The 12,187-nt window shown below is 40.2% G+C and overlaps 1 protein-coding gene across 2 annotated transcripts in view; it reads left to right on the forward strand.

Moving 5' to 3' along the window:
- Positions 1 to 402: 402 nt before the first annotated feature.
- The window catches only part of WDFY3 (WD repeat and FYVE domain containing 3), a 351,860-nt gene continuing 340,075 nt past the window's right edge, over positions 403 to 12,187 (forward strand). The window contains exon 1 of one of the 2 annotated variants that reach the window (XM_064285618.1): positions 403 to 440. The gene's annotated coding sequence lies outside the window, so the exon portion shown is untranslated. The remainder of the gene's footprint in view (positions 441 to 12,187) is intronic. The other variant, XM_064285625.1, reaches the window with a different exon arrangement.

Below are 12,187 nucleotides of genomic sequence, written 5' to 3' on the forward strand. Positions count from 1 at the left end.
GGAGAAAGCAGGAGGAGGAGGAGGATTAAAGATGGCCACCGACAGCTGCGGGAAACGGCAACAACCCCTCACTTTCCGGGATGGTCCCTGCGGGTCGGCCCGGCCTTGATGGAGAAGAGAAGCCCCAGAGGCGCCGAGGCTGAGGCGGCGGCGGCGGTGACCCACGGAGGAGGAGGACGCGGCGGAGCAGGGACCAGGGCAGGAGAAGGGAAAGGCGGCGGCGTCGTTGCCCCGGCCGCCTAGCGCTGCTGCCCGCCCCAGCGGACCGGCTCCCGCACCTCGCGGGCGCAGAATTAAACCCGGCTCGCGGCTCCGGCCCCCGCAGCGGGGCTCCCGGCCCCGCAGCGGACACCGCGCCCGCCGCCGGGTCCCGGTCGCCTAGCACCGCCGGCGCGGGGGCCTGGCCCGCCCGCGCCGCCTGCCCGCCCGCCCGCCGGCCGGTGAGTGCCCCCTGCTAGCCTCCCCGCCCCCCGCGCCCGCGGACGGGCGGAGCTGCCGGTCCCTGCGCGCCGGGGCCGCTTTGTTTGTGCGGGGCGGAGGCACTGCTCGCTCGCGGCCCTGCGCCCACTGTCCCTGGGGCAGGCCGCGGCCCAGCTGCTGTCCTCCCCCGGGGCAGTGCTACTCCGGAGCCGCCGCCGCCTCCGGGGCTGGCGGCCGGGCCCGTGTCCTCCGTTGCGGCCTGGAGAGGGCGCCGTGGCGGCCGGGTCGGGGTCGGGGTCACGGGCCGCCGGCGGAGGGGAGCGGCGCCGGGGTACCGGGGGGGGATGGGGTGGAGAGGCTGGACTTTGCCTCCGGGTAAGCTGTGGGGGCGTAACCTGCAGCCGTGGGCGCTCAGGGATAGGGATCAGGCCCGGCCCCTCTGCCAGACTCCGCACGGGCTCCGCTCCCCGAGCCCCCAGCGCCCGGACGCAGCAGAGCGAGGCCTCCATCCGTCGAGCTCTGCCTCTAGAGCCGCGGGCCTCGCCTGGCATCCCACTCTCTGTTCTCCCCCCACGCCCGATGCTGGAAGCCCATCGCTTATGCAAGGAACCAAGGATGCTCTTGGGGTGTGTGTCTGCGTGTTTGCCCTTTTATTCTCCTAGGCAAGGGATGTGGTGGCACCGCAAACATTCACGGTTACAGTGGGCTTTAAAGAGCAGATGTGACCTTTCTGACCAAAAGCTATTTGGCCGACCTGGCCAATGTTTGAACCCGGCGATGCAGCGTTTTCTTGATTTCTACCATTTAATTCAGAAATCTACTGTATTAGGTCGTCCTTTCACAGAAATAATCTGATAAAACTGGATTGGAAGGGTGTTTACTATATAGGTGAACCATTGCATAGACTTCCAGTAGCTTAAAAATGGTTGTTTTCTGTGGGAAAATGGGGCTAATGCATACAGAAAACTATGTTTTTGTTCAGTAATGGGCAGGAGTTGGTTAGTGCCAAGTGTTTATTACGTGGTTTGAGAACCAAACAATTAAAAAAGGAAAAACAAAACCTTTTTCTTTGAGATAACAGCATACTTCCAGGTTGGCATTTGGTAACAGGTTTGAAACAGTTCCCACAATCAGGCGGTGTAACAAACGAGCAAAACATAAATCAGAACCAAAAATACACTGATTAGAAAAAAAAAACCTAGATGTGATATTACTGCCCATCCCGTTGATATTAGTGCCTAGACCTAATAAAAAACAAATCCCACTTTAAAAGGAAAAAACTTTATCATGGCACGCTGTAGGAATTACCTTGGTATATTTTTGTATTTTATGTATATATAGCTTTAGACTGTCTTGAGAACTCTGCCTACATATTTAAGCATCAGTAGTGCATGTTATATTTGATCCATTCTGCCTCAAGCTGCTAGAAATACAGGTTTCTACTGCTAGTTTCTTTTTATTTGAAATTGATTCACATAAAAATTGTTATGCTTCTAACTTCAATTTTCTGCAAAAAGGAAGTAGGAATTAGAAAACATGTTCCGGTGTTACTTGCAAAATCTGTAAAAAAAAAAATAAGTTACTGACATTTGTTATTAACTGGATTTTCTGCTTTTTAATGTTCACTTGCTCAACTTTGCAACTCGAAGAGTTTACATCAGAAGCTCTTAGCTTCAGTGTGCCCCAGAGGAGCTTTGAATCCTCAGAATTCATATGCAGGAAGTGGCATATGTTTGTGTTTTCTCTGAGTAAAGAGTCTATGGAGTCATCATGTTCTCAAAAGGATTTTACAAAGATTATGATCCACTAGGTATGTCATTAAAGAATAAATCTCCTATATTTGGAAAGTTAAAATTCTTATAGAGGATTAGATTTGATAATTTATGGGTTTTAGTTCCACTTATGTCTAAGGAGTGTTTGCTGCTGAGAGTTTGCTACATAGAAATCGTTCACATGCACTCTCGTTGAGACACCAGGGAAATGTTAATCCTGTTTTATAGGTTGGGGAGACAGATACTTAGAGAGGCATGCAAAAGTCACAAAGCCACTTGGTGGGTCAGAATTTGAACGTAGACTATTAGAAGTCAGAGCTGGCACTCTAAGAACCAGGTACTCTAGCCTTTGAGTCAACAATAGCATTTTTCATTGATGTTAAAATTTGTAATTGATGTTTTAGTTAATATTGAAAAGTGTATTTGAGGTTATAACACAATATCATGAGACTTTAGAGCCACGGATTCCTAGGAGGGGACCTTAGTGATATTAAGCTGTCTTAGTGATACTAGTCTGAAATCACACACAAAGTAGGATTATTTCTACAGCCTGGTAGCCCAGATCATGCAGCCTCCTGAGTATGGTACTTCCTGAGATTTACAAGTTCACTTTTGTGTTGAGTCAAAATCTGCCTTCCTGATATTTTTTCTGATAAGTTTCAATTCCCGCTTTGTATGGATGGTGCACTTGTCATCCATAAAAAATTAAAATAGATAAATGAATCCTACTTTAATTTTTTTTAAAGTAAGGTTTATTGATGGTTAACTTACATGCAGTGAAAATTCTGACAAATGTATATAACTGGGTGTTTACCACCATCGTCAAGATGTAGAACATTTCTGTCATTTCAAAAACTTCCCTCATGCCCCTTTCTAGTCAGTCCCCTCACCCTACCCCAACTCTTGTGAACCACTGATCTGATTAATATCCCTGTACTTTTGCCTTTTTGCTTCTTCTTTCATTTAGCTGAGTGTTTTTGAGATTCATCTAGTTGTTGAAGTTATTAAAAGTTTATCCAGTGATGTAAATGTTCAGCGCGTAAATGGTTTAACGAACTGCTTCCCCCTGCCCCCCAAAAAGCCCCAATTTTTAGTGCATTTGATCATTGTTGCTGTTAGTTGCTGTGGAGTTGATCCTGACTATGGCGACCCTGGTGGCGTAGTGGTTATAAGTGCTACGGATGCTAACCAAAGGGTCAGCAGTTTGAGTCCACCAGGCGCTCCTTGGAAACTCTATGGGGCATTTCTACTTTGTCCCATAGGGTCGCTATGACGACGGCACTGGGTTTGGGTTTTTTTTTTTTATGGCAACCCCATGTATGCAGAGAAGAATTGCTCCATAGAGTTTTCAAGGCTGTGACTTTTTGGAAGCAGATCTCCAGGCCTGTCTTTCCAGGTGCCTCTGCGTGGGTGGGTCAAACTGTCTAGTAGTTGAGCACTTAACCTATTAGGTATGCCAACCAGGAATCCTTTTGTGGTAATTACTGTGGTGTAAATACTTCCACCATGGCTTGTATTAAGCTACTAGACCGCTCACCAAATTTGTGAACATTTAACAAGGATTTCTGATGATCTGGTACCAGCCAGCTCCAGCATACCACTGAACTTGTTCCTTTTTATTGATGAGTAGCATTCGCTTATATGGATGTACCTCAATTTGTTTAGCCATTCACCAATTGATGGACATTTGAGTTGTTCCCAGTTTTAGCCTATTATAAATAAAGCTGCTATAACCATGTATATACAGGTCTTTGTAAGGGACCAATGTTTTCAGTTTTCTAGCATTAATACATAGGAGTAGGATTGCAGGGTCCTGTGGTAAGTGTGTGTTCGCTTTTATATTGAACTGCCAAACTGTTTTCCAAAATGGCTATACTTTCTTTTTTTCCCCCCAGCAGTGTATGAGAATTCCAGTTTGCATCTGCTTCTGCACTTGGCATTCTTTTTTAAGTTTTAGCCATTTATTTTGTGTGTAGTAGTCTGTTTCAATGTTTATAACTTAATTCTTATTAATATTTGGACCAACACTGAAAGTCTATGACAGACATTTCTAAAGAATTTTTTTTTTTTTTTAATTCTTTCTCTTGCTCATCAGTCAATGTCACTTTGAAGGCTCTGTCCCTTAAGGTTGTTTCTTGAGTTTCTTATTGTGCAGTTCCCTTTCAGAATGTTAAAATTGCATATTTTTAAAGAAGTCATCATTAGTGAATTATTCTGATGCTTAGCTGTTAACTTTTTTTTTATTTTAAGTGGGGCCTTTTCTTGAGTTAGGGAGATACAATTTTATTTCTTTAAGAAACAATTTAGAATTTTTTTAAATTCTCAAGGCTTTATCCTAAAGCATTTCTTCAACTTTTACTTGGATTTAAAGGGAAACAAAGATTCTGTGTTGTTACCAATATGCCAGTACTTTTTTTGATGCATTTCATAAACTCATACTATTTCTGTTTTAAAATCTTGGGGATTGTTGTTACCACTTTTTTTTAGAAACCTCAGTATCAAACTCTTATTTTTGAAGTTTTAGTGTAGGTACCCAAAAAAACCAAACCCAGTGCCGTCAAGTCGATTCCAACTCATAGTGACCCTGTAGGACAGAGTAGAACTGCCCCATAGAGTTTCCAAGGAGCGCCTGGCAGATTCGAACCGCCGTCCCCTTGGTTAGCAGCCACAGCACTTAACCACTATGCTACCAGTGTGGGTAAGGGGGTGAATTACATGTACCTAGTCTGCATATTTAATTTTCAATAGTAAAATACTGCGTTGCCTGTTGGAACAATATATAATTAATTTAGGAAAGTGATATGAAATATAACATTTAAAAGAATAACCTTTTATAAGTTTTTAGTAGTGTTATATTATAAATAAGAATAACCTTGGTCCTGATTTGAGTACCCTGTGGTGCAGATGGTTAAGTGCTCAGCTACTACCCAAAATATTGGTGATTCAAAACCACCCAGAAGCACCATGGAAGAAAGACCTGGTGATCTGCTTTCGAAAGGTCATAGCCATTGCAAACTCTGTGTAACACGGTTCTGCTCTGTACCTCACGCGATTGCCAAGAGTCGGAATCGACTTGGTGGCAACTGGCACTGGTAGTGACAAGAAGTGTCTGGATAAACCTCCTCAAAAATTCTCATAGAAAATGAATAATTTGTTTAGGCATTGATTCAAACATTTGTTCATTCACACACATATAGGCACAAATGTCTTGTGCATATGACACGCAAGGTCCTTGTCCTAATAGAACTTCTAGTTAAATGGGAAAAGCCATTGAACCAGGTATTGTAATAAGTGAGGTCTCGGTGCTGTAGGTACATAGGGGGTGGAGGCAGGGTGGGCATGGAAGTCAGACTTCAGGTTTAGGGGTCAGGCCTTTCTGGTGAAAGCAGTGTCTAAGCTGAAATGTCTAAAGTTTAAGCAGTCAGGTGAAAGGGTTGTGGAGTAAATATCAAGAGCATGTGTAGAGGTTCACAGATGAGAGACAACATGGTGAAGAGTAAATACATATTTCAAATAACCCAAGATTTACCTATAGCTTCAGGTAAGACAGACTGCCAAACCTGAGAGTTAAATCAAGGGCCTCGCAGCCTACTTATTTTGCACATGTCCAATCCCTCACTTTTACTCAGGCAGGTTAGTGCAAAGTTAGTGCGGACAAATATTTACTACGACATTATTGAGATATTACTTTGACATTTTGTTTTTTTCTAACACTCATTGACTGAAATAATTCGAACATGTGGTCTTTGACCTCAAACCTTGATTTTGTAAGAAGCAATAATACAGAAATGATTACAGCATTACTTTCTGATACATTTAGACAAATTGTCATTTAATATTGTAATGTATAACCCATTGCTGTCAAGTCGATTCTGACTCATAGTGACCCTATAGGACAGAGTAGAACTGCCCCATAGGGTTTTCAAGGAGAGGCTGATGGATTCAAACTGCTGACCTTTTGGTTAGCAGCTATAGCTCTTAACCACTGAACCACCATGGCTCCCTTATAACGTATATTCCCCACTAAATGAGTATTTGATTTTTATTGCTATCATTAAGCTAGTCGTTTAGTTATATAGTAATATGTGTTTTTTTTTTTAACTTTTTATTTATTTGTACTTCAGATGAAGGTTTACAGAGCAAACTAGCTTCTTATTAAACAATATACCTATTGCTTTGTGACATTGGTTGCCAACCCCACAACACATCAACACTCTTCCTTTCTTGACCTTAGGTTCCCTTAGGTTTTCCTGTCCCCTTCTGCCTTTTTTGTCCTTGCCCTTGGGCTGGTGTGTCCATTTAGTCTTGTTTTGTTTTATGGACCTGTCTAATCTTTGGCTGAAAGGTGAACTTCAGGAGTGACTTCGTTACTCAGCTAAAAGGTGTCCGGGGGCTATAGTCTTAGAGTTTCCTCAATCTCTGTCAGACCAGTAAGTCTGGTCTTTTTTTTTTTTTCTTTTGGTGAGTTAGAATTTTGTTCTACATTTTTATCCAGCCATGTCCAACACCTTCTGTGGTGATCTCTATCAGAGCAGTTGGTGATAGTAGCCAGATACTATCTAGTTGTGCTGGACTCAGCCTGGTGGAGGCTGTGGTAGTTGTACTCCATTAGTCCTTGGGACTAATGTTTCCATCGTGTCTTTGGTTTTCTTCATTTTCCCTTACTCCAGATGTGGTGAGACCAGTGGAATATCTTAGATGGCCACTCACAAGCTTTTAAGGCCTCAGGTGGTACCTACCAAAGTAGAATGTGGAACATTTTCTTTATAACCTGTGTTGTGCCAGCTGAGCGAGATGTTCCCCGAGACCATGGTGCCCATAGTCCTCGGCCCAGTAATTCAGTCCCTCAGGGAGTCTATGGAGCTTCCATGATCTTGCCTTGTACAAGTTGTACTGGCTTCCCCAGTATTGTGTACTGTCTTACCCTTCACCAAAGTTACACTTATCTGTTGTCTATTTTGTGCTTTTCCATCCCCCTCTTCCCTCCCTCATAACCATCAAAGATTGTTTCTTTTTGTGTGTAAATCTTTTCATTAGTTTTTATAGTAGTGGTCTCATACAATATTTGTCCTTTTGTGATTGACTTATTTCGCTCAGCATAATGCCCTCCAGATTCATCCATGTTGTGAAATGCTTCGCAGATTCATCATTGTTCTTTATTGTTGCATAGTATTCCACTGTGTGTATGTACCATAGTTTGTTTATCCTCTAATCTACTGATATGCATCTAGGTTGTTTCCATCTTTTTACTATTGCGAACAGTGCTGCAGTGAAAATGGGTGTGCATATGTCTATTCCTGTGACGGCTCTTATTTCTCTAGGATGTATTCCTAGGAGTGGGATTCCTGGATCATATGGTATTTCTATTTCTAGCTTTTTAAGGAAACGCTATATCGTTTTCCATAATGGTTGTACCATTTTGCATTCCCACCAGCAGTGCAAGAGTTCCGATCTCCTGCAGCCTCTCCAAAGTTTGTTATTTTCTGCTTTTTTTTGCTTCATGCCGGTAATGTTGGGGTGAGATGGTATCTCATTGTGGTTTTCATTTGCATTTTAGCCAGTGATCTTGAGCATTTCCTCATGCATCTGTTAGCTGCTTGAATGTCTTCTTTGGTGATGTGTCTTTTCCTGTCCTTTGCCCATTTTTAAAATGGATCATTTGTCTTTTTGTTGTAGAGGTATTGGATTTTCATGTAGATTTTGGAGATTAGATCTTTGTTGGATTTATCATAGCCAAAATTTTTTTCCCAGTCAGTAGGTTCTCTTTGTACTCTTTTGGTGAAGTCTTCAGATGAACATAAGTGTTTAATTTTTTGTTATCTAGCTTATCTTCTGAAGTTTGTATATTGTTAGTTGTGGTTTATATCCTGTTAATGCCTTGTGTTAGGGTCTCTAGCATTGGCCTTTTTTTTTTTTAATCATTGATCTTTGTTGTTTTTGGTTTTATATTTAGGTCTTTGATCCATTTTGAATTAGTTTTTGTGTATGGTGTGAGGTATGGGTCCTGTTTTATTTTTTTTTTGCAGATAGACATCCAGTTTTGCCAGCACCGTTTGTTAAAGAGACTGTCTTCTCCCCATTTAACTTACTTTGGGCCTTTGTCAGATATCTTCTTGTTGAAGGTCAGGTGACCATAGATGGATGGACATACATCTGGGTTCTCAGTTCTGTTCCATTGGTCAATGTATCTGTCATTGTACCAGTACCAGGCTGTTTTGACTACTGTAGCTATAAATAGGTTATAAGGTCAGATAATGCCAGTCCTGCTACTTTATTCTTCTTCAGTATGCTTTACTTATCCAGGGCCTCTTCCCTTTACATATAAAGTTGGTGATTAGCTTTTCCATCTCTTTAAAGAATGTTGTTGGTATTTGGATCAGGATTGCATTGTATTTGTAGATTGCTTTGGGTAGAATTGACATTTTCACAATGTTGAGTCTACCTATCCATGAGTATGGTATGTTTTTCCATTTATGTGGATCTTTTGGTTTCTTGCAGTAGTGTTTTGTAGTTTTCTTTGCATAGACCTTTTACATCCCTGGTTAAATTTATTCCTAAGTATTTTATTTTTTGGGGTTTATTATAAATGATATTGTTTTCCTGATTTCTTTTTCATCATTCTTTTTATTGGTGTATAGGAATCCAACTGATTTTTGTGTGTTTACCTTATATCCTGCTACTCTGCTTTATCTTTCTATTAGTTTTTATCGTGGAGTCTTTTGAATTTTCTATGTATTACTATCATATTCACAAATAGGGACAGTGTTGCTTCTTCCTTACCAATTTGGATGCCCTTTATTTCTTTTTCTTGCCTTGTTACTCTAGCCAGGACTTCCAGCACAATGTTAAATAGGAGTAGTGATAAAGGGCATCCTTGTCTTGTTCCTGTTCTCATGGGGAATGTTTTCAGCCTCTCTCCATAGAGAATGATGTTGGCTGTTGGTTTTTTATAGATGCCTTTTATTATGTTGAGGAATTTCCATTCTATACCTATCATATTGAGAGTTTTTATCAGGAATGGGTGTTAGACTTTGTCAGATGCCTTTTCTGTGTCAATTGAGATGATCATGTGATTCTTTTCCTATGTTTTATTTATGTGGTGGATTATGTTGATTGATTTTCTAATGTCAAACCATCCTTGCATCCCTGGTATGAATCCTGTTTGATCATGATGTATTATTTTTTTGATATGCTGTTGAATTCTGTTGGCTAGAATTTTGATGGGAATTTTTGCATCTGTATTCATGAGGGATATTGATCTGTAATTTTCTTTTTTAGTGGTGTCTTTGTCTGGCTTTGGTATCAGAGTTATGCTGGCTTCATAGAATGAATTAGGGAGCATGCTTTACTTTTCCATGTTCTGAAATAGTTTGACTAGTATTGGTGTCACATCTTTTTTGAATGTTTGGTAGAATTCTCCAGTGAAACTGTCTAGGCCAAGACTTTTTTTTTGGGGGGGGGGATAGTTTTTTTATGATGACCTCTTCAGTTTCTTCTTTTGTTATGGGTCTCTTCAGATCATCTATCTCAGTTTGTGTTAGTTTGGGTAGGTAGTGTGTTTCTAGAAATTTGTCCATTTCTTCTAGGTTTTCAAATTTGTTGGAGTATAATTTTTTCATAGTATTCTGTTATGATCCTTTTTTTATGTCAGTCGGATCTGTTGTAATGTCACCCATCCCATTTCTTATTTGGGTTGTTTGCATCTTCCTCTTCTTTTCTGTTGTCAGATTGGTTGTGGTTTGTCGATTTCATTGATCTTTTCACAGAGCCCATTTTTAGTCTTGTTGATTCTTTCTGTTGTTTTTCTGTTCCATTTATTTCTTCTGTAATCTTTGTTATTTCCTTTCTTCTGGTGGCTGTGGGCTTCTTTTGCTGCTCTTTTTCTATTTGTTCAAGTTGTAGGGTTAAGGTATTGATTTTGGCACTTTCTTTTGTGCCGTGTGCATTTATTGCTATAAATTGACCTCTGAACACAGCTCCTGCTGTGTCTCAAAGGTTTTGATATGTTGCCTTTTCATTCTGATATAACTCCAGGAGTTTAAAATTTTATTTTTACCTTTTTTTTTTTTTTTCCTATTACTCAGTGCTTTTTAAGCAAGGGGTTATTCAGTTTCCGTGTATTTTTTTTTTTCCCTTGTCCTTCCTATTATTGATTTCTGATTTTATAGTGTTGTGATCAGTGAAGATGCTTTGTATTATTTCAGTATTTTTAAATTTATTGAGGCTGCTTTGTGGCCTAAAATACGGCCTTTTCTGGAGAATGATCCATGTATGTTGAAGGAGAATGTGTACTGTGCTGCTGTTGGGTGTAGTGTTCTGTGTATGTCTGTGAGGTTAATTTGGTCATGTTGTTTAGATCTTTTGTATCTTTGCTGAGTTTCTTTTTAGTTCTGTCCTTCATCAAAAGTGGTGTGTTAATGTCTCCTATATTTATTGTGGAATTAGCTCTTTCTCTTTTCAATAGTGTTAGAGGTTTTTTTTTTTTTTTTTTTTTTTTATGTATTTTGGAGCTCTGTTGTTGGTTGGGAGCCCTGGTGGTACAGTGGTTAAAAGCCTGGTTGCTAACCAAAAGGTTGACAGTTTGAATCTACCAGCTGCTCCTTGGAAACCTTATGAAGCAGTTTAGCTCTGTCCTATAGGGTTGCTTTGAGTGGAATTGACTTGATGGCAACAGGTTCGGTTTGCTTTTTTGTTGTTGGGTGCATAAATATTTATTATGGTTAATCATTATGTAGTGCCCTTCCTCATCTCTTATGCTGCATTTTGCCTTACAGTCTATTTCATCAGAGGTTAATATTGCCAGTTCTTCTGTTTTTTGGTTACTGTTTGCTTGATACATTTTTTTCTGTACTTTGATTTTTAGCTTAGTTTAATCTTTGGGCCTGAAGTGTGTGTGTTGTAGGTAACATGTCGGTGAGTCACGATTTTTAATCTATTTTGTTACTCTGTGTCTTGATTAGTGCATTTAACCCATTTAAATTCATTGTGATTATTGATAGGTATGAATTAGCTGCCGTCATTTTGTTGTGTTTTTTTTGTGTGTGCGTGGTATTGACAGTTTCTTTGTTTTGCTTACTTTTCTGTAGTGAGTTCTTTTTGTTTATGGATTGGTTTTAATTCTTTAGTCGTTGATTTTATGTTTGCTGAATCTTTATAGTTTTCTTCATTTTTATTTTGGGGAGTGGATTTATTAATTTTGTTTGTGGTCACCCTGAAATTTACCTTTATCTTCCTAAGTTTAAAACGGTCTGTTTTATCTTGATATCGCGTTGACTTCCTCTGCATTTGGAAGCTCTGTAACTGTGCCATGTACTCCCCTTTTTATTTTGAAGTTGTCATAGTTTACAGATTGACATCTCTGGTTCCATTTTCAGTCTTGTAGCTTTATTTTGTTTTTTAGGATTCTTTATCTGGGTTTGTATCTGGGTGATGCTGTCATGTGTCTTAATCTCAAGTTGTCTTATGTCACTGGTTATCTGTCTGAAGGATTCCCTTTAATATTTCTTATAAGATTGGTCTGGTTTTTACAAATTCCCTAAGTTTCTGCTCATCTGGAAATGTCCTAATTTTACCATCATATTTGAGAGACGATTTTGTGAATATGTGATTCTTGGTTGGCATTTTTTTTCTGTTAGCGTTTTATATATGTCATCTCATTGCCTTCTTGCCAGCATGGTTTCCGTGGAGAAAGCAGAGCTTAGTCTTATTTGTTCCCTTTTGTAGGTGACATTTCGTTTTTCTTAGGCTGCTCTCAGGATTCTTTCATTGTCTTTGGTTTTTGAAAGTTTGATTCTAATATGTCTTGGTGACTTTCTTTTGGGATGTATTTTACCTGGGATTCGTTGAGCTTCTTGGATGAGTATCTTCTCATCTTTCATGATATTAGGGATGTTTTCTGCCAGCAAATCTTCAGAAATTCTCTGTGCTTTTTTTCTTTTTTTTCGGTCTCCTACTTTTTTGTAATTCCAATCATGCATAAATTATTCGTCTTCATA

This window comes from Loxodonta africana, chromosome 5 (assembly GCF_030014295.1).
Source record: "Loxodonta africana isolate mLoxAfr1 chromosome 5, mLoxAfr1.hap2, whole genome shotgun sequence".
Classification (NCBI taxonomy): domain Eukaryota; kingdom Metazoa; phylum Chordata; class Mammalia; order Proboscidea; family Elephantidae; genus Loxodonta; species Loxodonta africana.